General features: G+C 45.9%; 1 protein-coding gene across 1 annotated transcript in view; it reads right to left on the bottom strand.

Moving 5' to 3' along the window:
• Window positions 1-14,784, bottom strand: part of LOC147029578 (uncharacterized) — a 50,072-nt gene extending 35,288 nt beyond the window's left edge. The window contains exon 1 of the mRNA XM_085872724.1: window positions 14,624-14,784. The gene's annotated coding sequence lies outside the window, so the exon portion shown is untranslated. The remainder of the gene's footprint in view (window positions 1-14,623) is intronic.
• Between the last annotated feature and the right edge of the window lie 1,231 nt (window positions 14,785-16,015).

The following is a 16,015-nucleotide window of genomic DNA, read 5'->3' as shown; positions in this document are numbered from 1 at the left end:
GAACTGAGGACTTATATGGTGTTCTGCGAATTTCCACAGCCGTAACACGATATATATATATATATATATATATATATATATATATATATATATATATATATATATATATATATATATATATATATACATATATATATATATATATATATATATATATATATATATATATATATATTGTTGCGAATTCGCGCCTGCCGGCGTGCGAAAGGCCACGTAACTCGAATCGCGGAACGTCGCCCACTGGACGGACAATTCTGTCGTGACCCTCTCGGAACAACGCCGGGAGCTAGTCACGGGTGGGGGTTTAACCTCACCACGATCGTGCCAATTGCCCACCCACGCAGGATAGGGTATTTCGCCAAATTTGATCTACCTAAGTACCTGCGCGCATGGTCGACGGGGCGATCGCACCACGCCACAGGCCGACTCCGGACATGAACCGCTTAAGCGGTCCGTTCTGTGCTACAGTGATAACCGAGCGGTGTTATCGTCGGCCTTGACGGTTCCGATTAATTACCGGGATGTTGCACCCACTACGACCCCCTTACGTGAAGCAAGATGGAAATTCAAACGAAGGAAAGGACGCAGCGAAACGGGGAACAAGTTCACACAAGCACGTTCATTCACACACACCCAGCCAAGCACGGAAGGCACGTATTTACAGTCACAATAATCAAAATGCACATATAAAGCGAAAGCAAGAGTTAAAACCGACTACGCGCACACACGGCAACACTTAAACAGTTCTACTTGTCGGACAGGCGCCACCCACAGTCATTTACACAAACCCAAAGAAAAGAAAGAAAGGAAGTCGCGACTTCCCTGTGGGCCGTCGAGTCCTCCTCCCATGTCCGTCAGCGTGGTCGCGCCTGGCCTCGACTCCTCTCACGGTCTGCGAGCTCTCTCTGGTGTGGTGCACCGAGCTTGTGCCGCGCGAAGCTCGCGTCGTCCGCCCAACAGCTCGGACGGGGTTTTGGGGAAATGGACGGGGTTTCCGGCGCTATCTCCATGCGGAAGCGGGGTCTCGGGACCGCACCGACAGAAGACCAGACCAGACCACCAGCCAAGACGAACGACGAGACCAGCTCCAGAACGAAGAGGAAGAGGACGAGGAAGAGCACGAGGAAGAGGAAGCGCGCCCCGCCCGTGTCCGACTTTTATCGCGCGGGGCTCCGCCCTTCACTCTGCCCTGTTTTCGGCTCCACCCTCCTTCGAGAGGGTTCTTCAAAAGGGGCGTTCCCTCACCCCGACCGCCTCACGCTGTCCATCCACCAATCGGTGGCGAGCAGCCCTCCCCCCCTTCCCTCACACCAAGCACGGGGAAGAATGGCGGGAAAAACCCACCAGCATCCTTGGCAGTTTTTGTTCGTTTGAAATCAAAGATAGGGAAAGAAAAACGACTAACTGGAGGATCGCAGCCCGAATGGATCAAATAAATTCCTTTTATACAACGGGTTTGAGCTAACTCCACATGAACCTATGGAGATATCTCACCTGAGGGCCCTTTATGGTGTAATGCGAATTTTCACAACCGTAACAATATATTTTTATATATATATATATATATATATATATATATATATATATATATATATATATATATATATATATATATATATATATATATATATATATATATATATATATATATCCCATCTCACTTTTACTGTCGCAGACAATTAATGCTGTGAAAAGCTGTCATCTTGCAAAATATATATATATATATATATATATATATATATATATATATATATATATATATATATATATATATATATATATATTGTTGTGAATTTGCACCCCGCCGGCGTGCGAACGACCGCTTTTAACCAATAGCGGCCGCTTCGCCCACCGAACGTGCAATTCAGTCGTTACCCTCTCGGAACAACGCCGGGAGCTAGTCACGGGTGGGGGTTTAACCTCACCACAACTCAGTCCGCATTCTACTCGTGCGAAATAGGGTCCGATCGCCGAATGGTCGATTTACCTAAGTACCCGCACAGATAGTGTACCGAGGAGTTGTACCACGCCACAGGTCGACTCCGGACACGAACCGCTTAAGCAGCTCGTTCCGTGCTGCAGGGATAACCGAGCGGAGTTATCGTCGACCTTGACGGTTCAGATTATTTACCGGGTGTTAAAACCCATTATTAATCCCTTACGTGATGCAAGATGGAAATTCAATAAAAGGAAAAGACGAAGCAAAACGGGGAACAATCGGACAAGCACATTTAATACGGAAGCACGGAAGGCACGTATATTACAGTCACAGGGATACAATAAAAGCAATACACGTATTTACAATCACCGTAAAGAAACACAAGCAAGGAACAAACGCAGATCAACAACCGAATAAGGCAATTCACACGGCAACACTTAAAACAGTTCTACTTCTCAAGACTGGTGCCACCCACAGACATTTACACAAAACCCCAAAAGAAAAGGAAGTCACGACTTCCCTGAGCACGTCGTCCAGCCCTTGGCGACCGCAACTCCGAGTCCCTCCGGCGTGGTCCACTGAGCTCATGCTTCGCGCCTGCACGTGTGGTCCGCCCGACAGCTCGGACGGGCTTTTGGGGAATGGGCCGGATTTTTGCCGCTATCTCGGTGCGGATGGGGGAGGGGGAATGGCAGGTGCTCCGTCCCACTAGCAGGGTCTCGGGACTGCACCCGCTCCGATCGACCCTCTGACCAGGAACAATCACCAGGGACCAGGTTCGAGGACCCGTGGCAATTCGACGACCTACGCCAATTCGACGACCTTCACCCGACCACGACCAGACCCGAACGAACGAACAGAACCTCAACCTCTTCCTCCGAACGAACGAACAAGAAGCAGGGACTCTCCAACAACTCTCGACAATTGTCATTCAGGGACAAGGGAACAGGGACTCTCCAACAACTCTCGACAATTCTCCTTCAGGGACAAGGAAACAGGGACTCTCCAACAACTCTCGACAATTCTCCTTCAGGGACAAGGGAACAGGGACTCTCCAACAACTCTCAACAATTCTCCTTCAGGGACAAGGGAACAGGGACTCTCCAACAACTCTCGACAATTCTCCTTCAGGGACAAGGGAACAGGGACTCTCCACACCCACCCTTTTGTAGGGTCGGGCTCCGCCCTTCGCTCTGCCCCGCGCCCCGCCCCGTTCTTGGCTCCTCCTTCCTTCGAGACGCTTCCAGAAAATGCCTCGAAGGGGGGGCGTTCCTCTCCCCCGGCCGCGTCACACCGCGCATCCGCCAATCGGGAGAGGACGCGCCACCCCCTCCCCCTTTCTCACCAAGCGCGGGGAAAAATGGCGGGAAAACCCCACAGGCATTGTTGGTTTCCTTCTCCACGTGCCGAATGACGAGGGAAGGAAGATTCGGGCGGGAGATATTTGCGCGGGCGTTTTGGGCGAGAGATATTTAAGCGGGAGTTTTGGGCGGAAGATGCCCCTTCGCACCCTTGTTGCTGCTGCCACTCCGCTCCTTTCTTCCGTCCCGCGGAGATCGTGACCGCACGGTGCTCGTTGAATGGCGAGTGGCGAAGATGGTGGTAGCGCAGTTGTGGAAGGTGGCGTCGTGGTGTGAATGGCGTGATTGTTGGCGTCGTGTAGTGAATGGCGTGATCGATGAGATGTTGGTTGTGGCGATGTTCGTTGTTGTTCATGCACCACAATAATGACAGCAAAAGAAAAACGGCTAACTGAAGGATCGCAGCCCGAATGGATCACATATATTCCCTCTATACAACGGCTTTGGGCTAACTACAGATGGACTTATCGATATATCTCACCTGAGGACCCTTTATGGTGTATTGCGAATTTCCACAACCGTAACAATATATATATATATATATATATATATATATATATATATATATATATATATATATATATATATATATATATATATATATATATATATATATATACTGCATATATTTCGTTCCTTGCACATCATAGTCCGAGCTGAAATATTCTTGGAATGAGATACGATATACAATCGTCGAAGAAGCGCGAACATTTTAAATTTCCTACATATAATTACAGTACTGTACTTAGAAATTGAAAAAAAAATACAAAACAGCGATTGTTGGACGATTGTGAATTGATAGAAACTCTGCAATGCTCCCAAATATCTTTATTTAGTGTGAGTAGTAATATGTTCCGATGGTAAAGCAGACTTTTGCAGAACCCATAGGTTGCCGATTCCTGGTCATGCACCCGGTGAGTGCTTCCGAGGAGCACGGGGTGAAACACACCTTCCCTCGTGGCCTCCACAAGAAATCAAGATTATTAATGCGTTTCTTTCTTAACCCTTGTGCGTTGGGTGTCATATTACCGAGACCCATGGAGGCTCCTGGCGCACGTGGAGATCTGGTGCAGGTGCTGCGTGTTTTTGCTGCTCACTTCGAGTTCATGGCATCTCGGGCCCTGTGCGAAGCCCCGCAAGCAGTTCCTGGTCGCTGCACCGTTTGTGTGCTTTGCGTCCAAGCCGGAAACAGAATCCAGCAGCCCCCAAGGCAGAGCAGCCCATGAGGGGTCATGCTGGGGCTACATTGTCCATGTATATGCTATATGAGTCCATAAAACAAATCGTCTTTCAGAGGAATTTTGATTTTTTTTAAAAAAAAGCAAAAAGTTATTAAATAAATAATCTTTTTTTTTGCAATTATCCTCTCAAATTTCAGAGCAAACACTGAACTCATACACACAGTAGTGGACAAAAATAATATCTCCAGTAATACACGTACAGAGGTAACAAACAATGAACTAATGAGCAATTGCACGAAAATAGACAATGGATTCTTTTGTGAACACAAGTTGGAAAAAAAGCTTTGGAAGGGTTGAGCGATACCCACCAAGGGAGGGCACAGTGAAGTCACTCCCCTGAACATGGAGCCAATAAGTGATTCGAAAAATTACGTATCTGGGAGGCCTATCAGCAGCACAGTTAGTAAATCAAGACCTGTGTGAGTGCTTCAAAGGCCAAACTAGTACATGGGCACAAAAATTGCTCCAATGTTTGTTTATAAAAATATCTCTGCTGTTACCTATCCCAGTCAAGTTTTGGCATCTTCATGGACTGTATTGAGTGATGGGGGGGTTTATGACTGCATTTGTTATTTCTAAAGGGTAAATCAACATACCTCGCTCCAGAAAGATGGAATCTCAGTTTTTTTTTTAGGTTGCCTGGATAATCCTATCATGATATGGAAAAAGAAAGCCGTACATACAATCTGCTGGGGAAGAGCTGCATGTGATCTGGCTGGATCTGGCCAATGCTTATGGATCTGTGCCTCATGTTATCCGAAAAGTCAATGGTGTTATTGATTCCAGAAATTATGATGTTAATGGTGATGCTATACGAGTACTTCGACATGAGTTTCTCCAACTCGGAGTACACAACAGCATGGCAAGCGATGGAGGTCACAATTCCCATGGATTGTGCGATATCACCCCTTCTCATCGCACTCGTTTTATGGGGTGGAGAGATAATAACATGCAATACTGCTTGCCGATGGACAGTTTCTGCCACCGATGAGCATGTTTGTATTGACATCACAGTGCTTTCAGATAGATACAACGGGGCCAAGCGAATGGTGAAGCAGCTCGAGGAACTCATATGGGCCAGGATAAAATTAAAGCCGAAGAAGAGTCAGAGGCTCTCCCTTGTCAAGGGGTGTCACAATGAAATGCATTTTCATATAGCTGGTGAGAGGATTCTCGTAGTAAAGAAGTAGCCAGTCCAAATTTGAAGATGATGCAAAGCTTTGGAGATAAGATAGACAGCAGGTGATCAGAAAACCTTTATACATTCTTATATTGGGCAAAAGATTGGCAGATGCAGTTTAGTCATGAGGAAATGTAAAGAACTAATAATGGATAAGAATAATGAAACCATGAACTACATAATGCAAAGGGCAATCTTGGAGTATGCGACACAGGGTGATAGTAGTTGTGGGGTGCAACAGGCAGAACATTTGCCAGCAGCGACAAGAAAAGCAAATAGGATTTTAGGTTGTATTCACAGAGGGGTAACTGATGAATCAAAAGAGGTAATACTAACACTAAAATAATTCAGTGAGGCCTAGAATATAGTTTTGGTCCATGCCAGATCTGATCGGTTGCCATAGTATTACTTTTTAAGTATAAAGTTACTCGATTGATTCCGGAGCTCATAAATTGTTCAGAGTGCTGGTCATAACTCACATACTATTCATGAAAGACTGTGGGATAGTCAACATCTGGGACCAAGATAAATGGGACCAACCGTTTCACTTGGTCCCAGGATATTCGATGTCCAGCATCGTTGGATGTGTAAACAGATGGAAGCAGCTATGAGGAAGCAGCTATGAGGAGCAGCTGAAGGAGATGAGACTTTTATACATTAAAAAGGAGGTGTTTATGAAGGGACATAAAAATGGTGAAGAAATAACACAGGATAGAGATAATATAGAAGCAGTAGTTTTCTTTGAACCAATATAGACAGTGAAAAAACCAGAGGCCAGAGGAAAACAGGCATTTTACAAAGAGCATTGTAAAGGCAAGTAATGATCTTCAGTGGAAGGTGGGAGCAGCAGGAAAATTGAAAGGGTTAAATCGTATTTGTGGAAGTATTTACAAGTAAAGAGCTTAAATCAGTAGAGAGATATTGGCAGGAATGGGAGGTTGCTTAAGATTAATCTGGTGTGATTGAACTGTGATGTCTGTAATTTGGAGATGCGCGGGGTGTTGCAGGTGTATCGTGTAAAGTGCGAATGTGTTCTTGGTTATTTTCAAGAAAAATAAGAGCACGCTGAACAAGATATATATGGGCGTGTGTGTGTGTGTGTGTGTGTGTGTGTGTGTGTGTGTGTGTGTGTGTGTGTGTGTGTGTGTGTGTGTGTGTGTGTGTGTGTGTGTGTGTGTGTGTGTGTATATATATATATATATATATATATATATATATATATATATATATATATATATATATATATATATATATATATATATATGAAAGTGTGTCTGTTTGTCTGTGACCTATGCATGTGAAAAGTACTGGACTGATCCTCACCAAACTTCACATGCTGACAGAACATGTACCCGGGAGTGTCCCGATGTAAAAGAATTGTACTTCCGACTTCCGGTTTCCGAATTATGATGTCATTGCCTGATTTTGTAACGTTAATTTTTCAAGTTCAGCCGATTGACATGGGGCCAACGCCATATACAATATATCCAACATATGATTTTAATTTTTTGTTTGTCTGTTTGTTTGTTTGTCTGCACGTGCTAATCTCCTGAAAGGTGAAAGATAGGAGCTAACCACTGAAACAAAAAATGTCGGGATGGGCCCCGGGTAGGTTATAGGCTATGTGGCAAGGCCCCTCGGCCGGGGGGGGGGGGGGGGGGTGTGTTTCCCCCTCACCAACCCCCTTAGCCTACGACTGCCATGGCCCAATAGGGAACTGATACTGTGCTCGCATCAGACATATGTATAGAAGATTAAATTGATTCAAAAAGAACCCGGGCAGCGCTGGGTGCATTCACCTCGTGTTTATATATTTATATATATATATATATATATATATATATATATATATATATATATATATATATATATATATATATATATATATATATATATATATATATATATAGTCGTGTTCAGGCCGATAAACAACAGCCTGGATGGAAAGCCAAACGGTTTTGACACGGAGAGGAACAGCCGAAATTCTTGGCAGATACAACATGCGCGAGATGGAAGTAGGAAAGGCGCTTTACCAGAACGGAAGCATCCGGGTTTATCATCAAACCCACAACAAACAAACATAAAGAAATTCGATGATAATTAATTAATAAACACAAATCAAAAGGGTCATACCGAAAATAATTCAAAGCAGGAGGGAATGAAAAGTGAGATAAACTAAATCCTAATTTGAGACATCTCCACTATGTCACAAAATGAGACAAGGGGAAAGAAAAAAATAAAAGAAAATCCACCTCTTTATGTCGGCACACAGCTTGTGTCCAGAGATGTCCTTTTGGAGCCTGGTGTTCGTCGAACCGAGGAGCTACCGCGTGGTAATACATATGAAAATGGGGCCAAGTTGTTCTCCATGGCCACGTAGCCACGTAATTCGTGAAGACGATCTTCAATGCCAGGAGCCCACACACTGTCGTCCGGTTTCTTTCTAGTGCTTCAAACACACCAAATGGCACCGCCTTTCTCCTTGATCATACAACAAGGCCACTGCCGAGGCTACCGAGATAACGAGAATCGGGCAGCTTTCCCATCATGCCCAGAGGAGACCAGAGGGGCCGACTATTCTCTTCCGACTGCCCTCCTTCTTTCTTTGATCCTCCTCTCTGACATCACCCCGACTCATCATCAACCTCCAGGGCAAGGCCTGCCGGTTACATTTCCTAGGAGGTGGGATTTAGCATGCCGGTAATTGTTGTTGTTGTAAAAATGTAGGAAAAGGTCACAAGGGGCAATCACACACTGGGAGAAACTAGCCTTCGACCCTACTGAGTTAACATAACACCACGCCCCGTGTGGTGACACGTAATAAACTTAAGCTCACAGTTTGCAGACTTAAATTACATCGAGATGTCTCATATTCGTCCACACACCATGCTATACCATACAATCCTATCTTTTCTCTGGAATTCCTCCATCTACCCCTACAAACACAATGATATATATATATATATATATATATATATATATATATATATATATATATATATATATATATATATATATACTAGCTGAAGTACCTGGTAATACCCGGGAAATTTGCCCTATTTTCCTCACGCAAGTTAGGCTGAGGCATTAGTTGTATGGAGAAAATTAGGAAGGCTTCTTTTATTCCTCAGTTTTATGGAAGGAAGGCTTTATGCTGCCATAATCCTCAGAGAGGTCATAGTTGAAGGCAGCCTTGAGCCACACAATGTTTCTAGCAGCAGTGGAAACTGTCCTTGATGTCCTGCCAAAACCCGGACCTAGAAAGCTGGAACGTGAGTTTTGTGCTTCTCTCGCCCGTCGGTGTGACACTCTATTTGCAGTTAGGCGACGCTCTCTCTCTCTCTCTCTGCAGCCGACTCTGCTTGCTGGCTCTTTCATGAGCAGATCTATCAGCAGTAAGACGACTCTCTCTCTCTCTCTCTCTCTCTCTCTCTCTCTCTCTCTCTCTCTCTCTCTCTCTCTCCCTCTCTCCCTCTCCCTCTCCCTCTCCCTCTCCCCCTCTCCCCCCCTCTCTTCTCACTCTCGCACTCTCGCACTCTCGCTCTCTCCCTCTCTCTCGCTCTCTCGCTCTCTCGCTCTCTCGCTCTCTCTCGCTCTCTCGCTCTCTCGCTCTCTCGCTCTCTCGCACTCTCACACTCTCTCACTCTCACACTCTCTCACTCTCTCACACTCTCTCACTCTCTCTCACTCTCTCTCTCACTCTCTCTCTCTCTCTCTCTCTCTCTCTCTCTCTCTCTCTCTCTCTCTCTCTCTCTCTCTCTCTCTCTCTCTCTCTCTCTCTCTCTCTCTCTCTCTCTCTCTCCATTGCTGACTCCGCTTGCCTGACTCTTTCATGAGCAGATCTATCAGCAGTTAGCTGTTGCCGTGCGCGTGCAGTTCGAGAATTGAAATAACAGGAGGAGAATGTGTATGTTTAAAAAGTCAACGAATACGAACATTTTGTATTTCAAAAAACCCTAGCGTTTTTAACCATGAAGCCTTTTGTTACGATTAATATGCCGGCGCACTATTCGAAAGCCTTTTTTTTTAATGGAAATTTTTTTTTAATGTATTTTTTTTTCATTTTTATGGAAAGCCACTCAGCACATCCTGGAGCTGAATATTAGGTCTATATGTGTGTACAGTTTCATCAAGATCGGTTCACTGGTCTAGGAGCTTATTGGTTACAAACAAACAGACAGACTGACAGACAGACAGAAGGACTGCCATTTATATAGTAGACTTGCTGAAGTATCCGGTAATACCCGGGAAATTTGCCCTATTTTCCTCACGCTAGTTGGAATGAGGCATTAGTTGTATGGAGAAAATTCGGAAGGCTTCTTTTATTCCTCAGATTTATGGAAGGAAGGCTTTATGCTGCCGTAATCCTCAGAGAGGTCATAGTTGAAGGCGGCGTTGAGCCACTCAATGTTTCTAGCAGCAGTGGCAACTGTCCTTGATGTCCTGCTAAAACCCGGACCTAAAAAGCTGGAACGTGAGTTTTGTGCTTCTCTTGCCCGTTGGTGTGACGCTATATTTGCAGTTAGGCGACGCTCTCTCTCTCCGCAGCCGACTCTGCTTGCCTGGCTCGTTCATGAGCAGATATATCAGCAGTAAGACGACTCTCTCTCTCTCCCTGCAGCCGACTCCGCTTGCCTGGCTCTTTCATGAGCAGATCTATCAGCAGTTAGCTGTTGCCGTGCGCGTGCAGTTCAATAAATTAAATAACAGGAGGAGAATGTGTTTGTTTAAAAAGTCAACGAATACGAACATTTTGTATTTCAAAAAACCCTAGCGTTTTTAACCATGAAGCCTTTTGTTACGATTAATACGCCGGCGCACTATTCGAAAGCCATTTTTTTAATGGAATTTTTTTTTTAAATATATATTTTTTCATTTTTATGGAAAGTCACTCAGCGCATCCTGGAGCTGAATGGTAGGTCGAAATATGTGTAAAGTTTAATAAAGATAGGTTCATTGGTCTAGGAGCTTATTGGTTACAAACAAAGACAGACAGACAGAAGGACTGCCATATATATATATATATATATATATATATATAAATATATTGTTACGAATTCTGGCCCGCCTGGCGTGCGATCGGCCGCGTAACTCCAATAGCAGCCGCGTCGCCCACCAGACGGACAATTTAGTCGTGACCCTCCTTGTTAACTTCCGCCAGGAGCCAGTCACGGGTGGGTGTTTAACCTCACCACAACCCAGTCCGTATTCTACCCGCGCAAAATAGGGTGAATCGCCGAATGTCGATATACCTAAATACCCGCGCGGGTAACCTACCGAGGGGTTGCACCATGCCGCAGGTCGGCTTAGGACACGATCCGCTTAAGCGGTTCGTTCCGTGCTACAGGGATAACCGAGCGGTGTTATCGCCAACCTCGACGGTTCAGTGATTCTTCTTTACTCGGGTGTTCAAAACCCACTACTCATTCCATGATGCAACATGGCACTTTCAAAGGGGAAATAGGACACGACGAATTGGATACATTCAAACAAAGCACATTTATTTATACAGCACGTATGTACAGCCAAGGCAGTCATGCAATATACAGAAAAAGCATGGAAACAAAAGCAATACCACCGAATATGCTTATAGTGTACAGTCACTTAAACAGGTTCTACTTTCGGACACGGCGCCACATCATTCACACAGAACAAAAGAAATGACCCCATCATAGGCAAGGGGGTAGACGGGGTTCGTAAACCTTTATGGCCGTGGGCCGTGGATGACCGACTGGGCCCACGAGACTGACGCTGGTTTCCTGCACCCTCGTGGTGCGACGGTCGGTGAGCTCTCTCCGGCACTCTCCTCTCGTGTGCGCAGGATTGCGCGCCCGAGCTGGAAAAGCGGCACCTCCCGTCCGTGTCCCAAGAAAAGAAGAAGCCTGAGCTCACGAACTAGCTGCTCAAAGGAGAAGAACCACCACGAACTGAACTGAACACGAGCTGCGAGCTCGACGAGCAGCCACCACAAACTGAACTGAACATGAGCTGCCCGAACCGCCAAGAGAAAAGAGCTCGACCCCGACCACCAAGAGAGAGCTCGACCCCGACCACCAAGAGAGAGAGAGAGAGAGAGAGGCCTTGACGAAGAAGAAGAAGAAGAAGAGCGAACCTCCGACGACCACCAAGAGACAGGGGCGAGCATGAACCAAGAAGAGAGAAAGCTCTGCGTGCGGTCTGCCCTTGAAAGCCCGGGGCTCCGCCCTTCGCCCCACCCCGTTTTCGGCTCCGCCTCCTTTCGAGAAGCTTCTCAAAAAGGGGCATGCCCTCACTCCGACCGCCTCACGCCGTGCATCCACCAATCGGCAGCGAGCTGCCCTGCCCCCTTCCCTTCACACCAAGCGCGGGGAAAACAGGTGGGAAAACCCACGCGCACTCGCAGTTCCTTCCTTGGTGCCTTTGTTTGCCGTTCAGAAGCGAGGTAGTGGCGAAGATGGGGGTGGTGGTTGTTGTGTGGTTCAAAATAACGATAAAGAAAAACGGCTATCTCAAAGGGTCACAGCCCGGTGAAGCATGAAGAATTCCCTTTAAACAATGGTGGGGACCTATCTGCACACAAACAGCGTCATAACTGATCTAAGGACCCTTTATGGTGTATTGCGAATTTCCACAGCCATAACACGAAATACATATAAATATATATGTGTGTGTGTGTGTGTGTGTGTGTACAAATAGTCGCAGGTCTGGCGGTTAGGTTAATCCCACCAACCCAATTGTGGTGGACAGACGTTTAACACCGACCAGGCCGGATTGCCAAGTGGTTTTCCTTGGAGGCGGACACGTGATATCCCCAGAGATTATTGCACACATGGGAAGGGAAGCTCGGCATGGAGAGAGCAGTCGTGGGGCAGATAACAGCAATTTTTGAGAGGAATCGTGCAAATGATGATACAAGCATCAAATTTAGCACATTTGTACTCCAGGGGATTCAAATCAAATCTGCCTGATTGGCCATTTGAAAATCCAAATGTTGAAAAATAAAAAATAAAAAAACTTCAAAAAAGTCAAGATCACGAATCAATGTTGGATGCTGGGTGAGATTGGTGAATGTTTCAGAAACATCATCAAAGACGTTCCAAGTCTGCCATGCAGTTTTCTTCCCTTTACCGCGGAAGGCAGACACAACGTAACATCCAGTGAACGCATGGAAGTATGGGATCCCTCGAGCTTTCTCAGGCCCTATTGCAGAAACTACGTCATGGACTGGAATCCATCACGCCTTGGCTCCTTGGCCAAAAGCAATCCACATATTCTCAAGACCTAGTTCCTGTAAGGATGGCAGTACAGATATTGCTATGACTAGTATATCCGTGTCATTAGCCTTTATGATAATGGACTTGCTACCATCCATCGTTGCATCCCTGGCGTGTACAAATATTCGAGTGTCAGCTTCTTCATGACAACATGGAGACACAGCATCCAGTGACTACCTTGTGTTGCTAATGGCATCTTCTCCTTTTGTGACAGACTGTGCTTGTCGTCTGTGCTTCACACATCTTTTCCGCAAGGAAGTGAAACAGCTCAGTCTTGTTGCTGTCATCTCGAAGAAAGCTTCTCCAGTTACTTGGGGTCTTACTGGTTCCTGTCACTCTACTTCTGATTCCTTGCCCCCTTTTCGACCTTGCCTCAGACTTCAGACTTGACTTCTTGTACACATCAAACACTACGTCCACCTTCTCGTACCTGGCACCATAGGATTCCACCTTTGAGATGATGTCTTCTTTAGCATAGTCATCAAATATCTTTGAAGTGCATGGAGGTCAGGCATTGATAAGTGCTGAGCCATCAATGATGACTGCATCTCCCCTTGGTCCTCTGTCTGGGATGTTCACTTGTGCTTCAAGAATTTCAGCCAGCTGTGACTTCAAGTTTTTTTGAAGTTTTTTTGTTTTTTTCAAATTTTTCAAAATTTGGATTTTCATATGGCCAATCAGGCATATTTGATCAGAAAGCCCTGCAGAACAGAAATGCCAAATTTGATGCTTGTATCATAATTTGCACGATTTTTCTACTCTTTAAGACACTACAGATGGAAGCACAGCACAAGGGGTTTATACTTGAACCCACTGCAGACACAAGGACACCAGCAACCTAAAACAAAAAGGGGAATTAATGAAAATAGATCAAATATTTGCAAGGGTAAGAATTCAAAATGTAAATATAAAACGGGAGATCAATTAAAGTCGAAGGTCGAGGTGACTCTACACATGGACTTTAATACAGACAAGGTGAAAACAAAAGAAAAGCTAATCCTCCCTTTATTCTGGCACTTTGCTTTGCCCAGAGATGGTCTTTACTGAACTCTGGGATCGAGGTGCTTCGTCCTGAGCGGGAAGACGTGCCCAAAATTGGTGCCGAGCCGCTCTCTGGGTTGGAAACGTACGTGAGGTAATTCATGAGACGGTATTCAATAACAGGGCTCACCAACCGCCTTTCAGCTTCTTCTTCGCTCGCGCTTGCCGACACCGCTGCCCCTCACTCCTTTTGGTGATATACATGAGGCTTCAAGGTCCGTCTCACACCACCCAACCAAGAGTCAATGGCCAGCGTCTTGCTCCACCATGCGAGCCAATTCACCTCAGCACCAATACGAGAATCGTGCCATCTTCTTCATGCGTCGAGGAAAGTTAGCCATAATGCCCTGATCCTTCACACCATCTCCGAGCGCCGTCCTCTCTCGACAGCATACCTCACAACGAACTCAACCCAACAAAACCAACTGCTCTTCCTCCTCACTTCTGAAACATACACACCTCATCCCGGCCACGTTCCTCTCACACCCACTGTTAGGCCATCAGCCAGGGCTCAGGAAGTGCTTGAAAATCAAGTTTCGTTCCACTCACCGAGGGGGGGGGGGTAGACAAAACCTTGATAATATGATAGTATATATCCAAATACATACGGATGCAAAAGTTCTCCACTCAAATGGCTGCAGTTATTGTGTATTTTCATCTTGAAAATCGATGCATTCCCCGCGCTCTCTCATTTGAATTTTCTCCACTCGGATCACGTGAAGGTCATGTGATGTCTCAACAGCCAATAGATCGGCTGACATCGTATGCAAATTCCGTCAGACCGTCATGTGACCAGCCAAGTTGTCCAAGATGGCAGCTTCCTGCAGGGAGGAAATCACTGATCGGCGATTTATCGGTAAATTTTGATGAATATGGCCAGTGAGGACGCTCCCCAGTGTATTATTCACCAGGGCAATGTAGCGAATAAAGAAGTGAAACATTTTACGTCTGTAAGATGGGATAAATGGAGAGAAAGTGTCAACAAATGGCTCGTCTTAGATGGTCACGAACGACGTTTAGCCGAGAGTGCCGCGCGGGAGGACTAACTTCGATCATGGGCCTATTGCACCCGGAGTGCCGGCGTGGGAGGACTAACCATTGTGCAACGCCAGCGCATCGACCCATCGAATGAACGCCATTGACCCTGCCTCGGACAGCTTTGTATATAGCCGGTCAGCCACGGCCAGACATTATATACATACGGCCGGCGGAGCAGACAACTGGGCAATCGAACCGGCGCTGATCGACACTTGAGGCACACCCAGTCAGCGCGAGGATTGACTTTGCCGCATCGCTAGTCGTGTGGCGTCTTCATCTGGGAAGAGCAACCCTCGCCTCGCCATCGTCAGGGTGGCCTTGGGCCAGCCCCGCAGGGTGGAGTCGATGTAACGGGGTGCCGCGCGGTATCGTGTGTCGCGGAGAGTTGATTCAATTATATTTATATATTTTACACCCATGTCGTTCGGCTCTTGTCTTGAGGACATTCCAGACCTCACGGGGTGGGGACCCGGCCTCCTTACCCGTCACCGCATCAGCCCCAAGACGGCCCCGACTACTACAATAGGGAAAGCGGGCTAACCTAATTTTGGCTTTTCATGGGAGTTGCAGGTAAGTTGCTAGCCAAAGGATGTGTACTGCAGTTCCATTGCATTGTGAATCGGAAGTAAATAGAACTTTATTTGCAAGTTCAAACCAGATATATACATAATTATCCATCATAAAGAATTATCCGTCATCACAAGGTGGGAGGCTAGGAATTCTCTGAGCTGACCAGACGCGATAGTATCTATTTCCCTATCTCGGCATCACTTGGATGACAAAGGTCAATTTGCATCAGGGTTTATCCAAGCAACCTCTTCTTCGTCATCATCAGAAACATCAGTATCATCACTGTTTTCGGTGTTGGCATTTTCACAGTTGGTACATTTACACATATCTGTGCATGGCACATTGTTTTTTTCGACAAGAGCACCTCAATCCTGCACACTTCAAAACATTAC

The sequence above is a fragment of the Eptatretus burgeri genome, chromosome 3, assembly GCF_056783735.1.
Source record: "Eptatretus burgeri isolate ZD-2024b chromosome 3, Ebu_testis_v1, whole genome shotgun sequence".
In the NCBI taxonomy this organism is placed as follows: domain Eukaryota; kingdom Metazoa; phylum Chordata; class Myxini; order Myxiniformes; family Myxinidae; genus Eptatretus; species Eptatretus burgeri.
The sequence above is the reverse complement of the archived record's forward strand: the minus strand, read 5'-3'. Positions and strand labels throughout refer to the sequence as shown.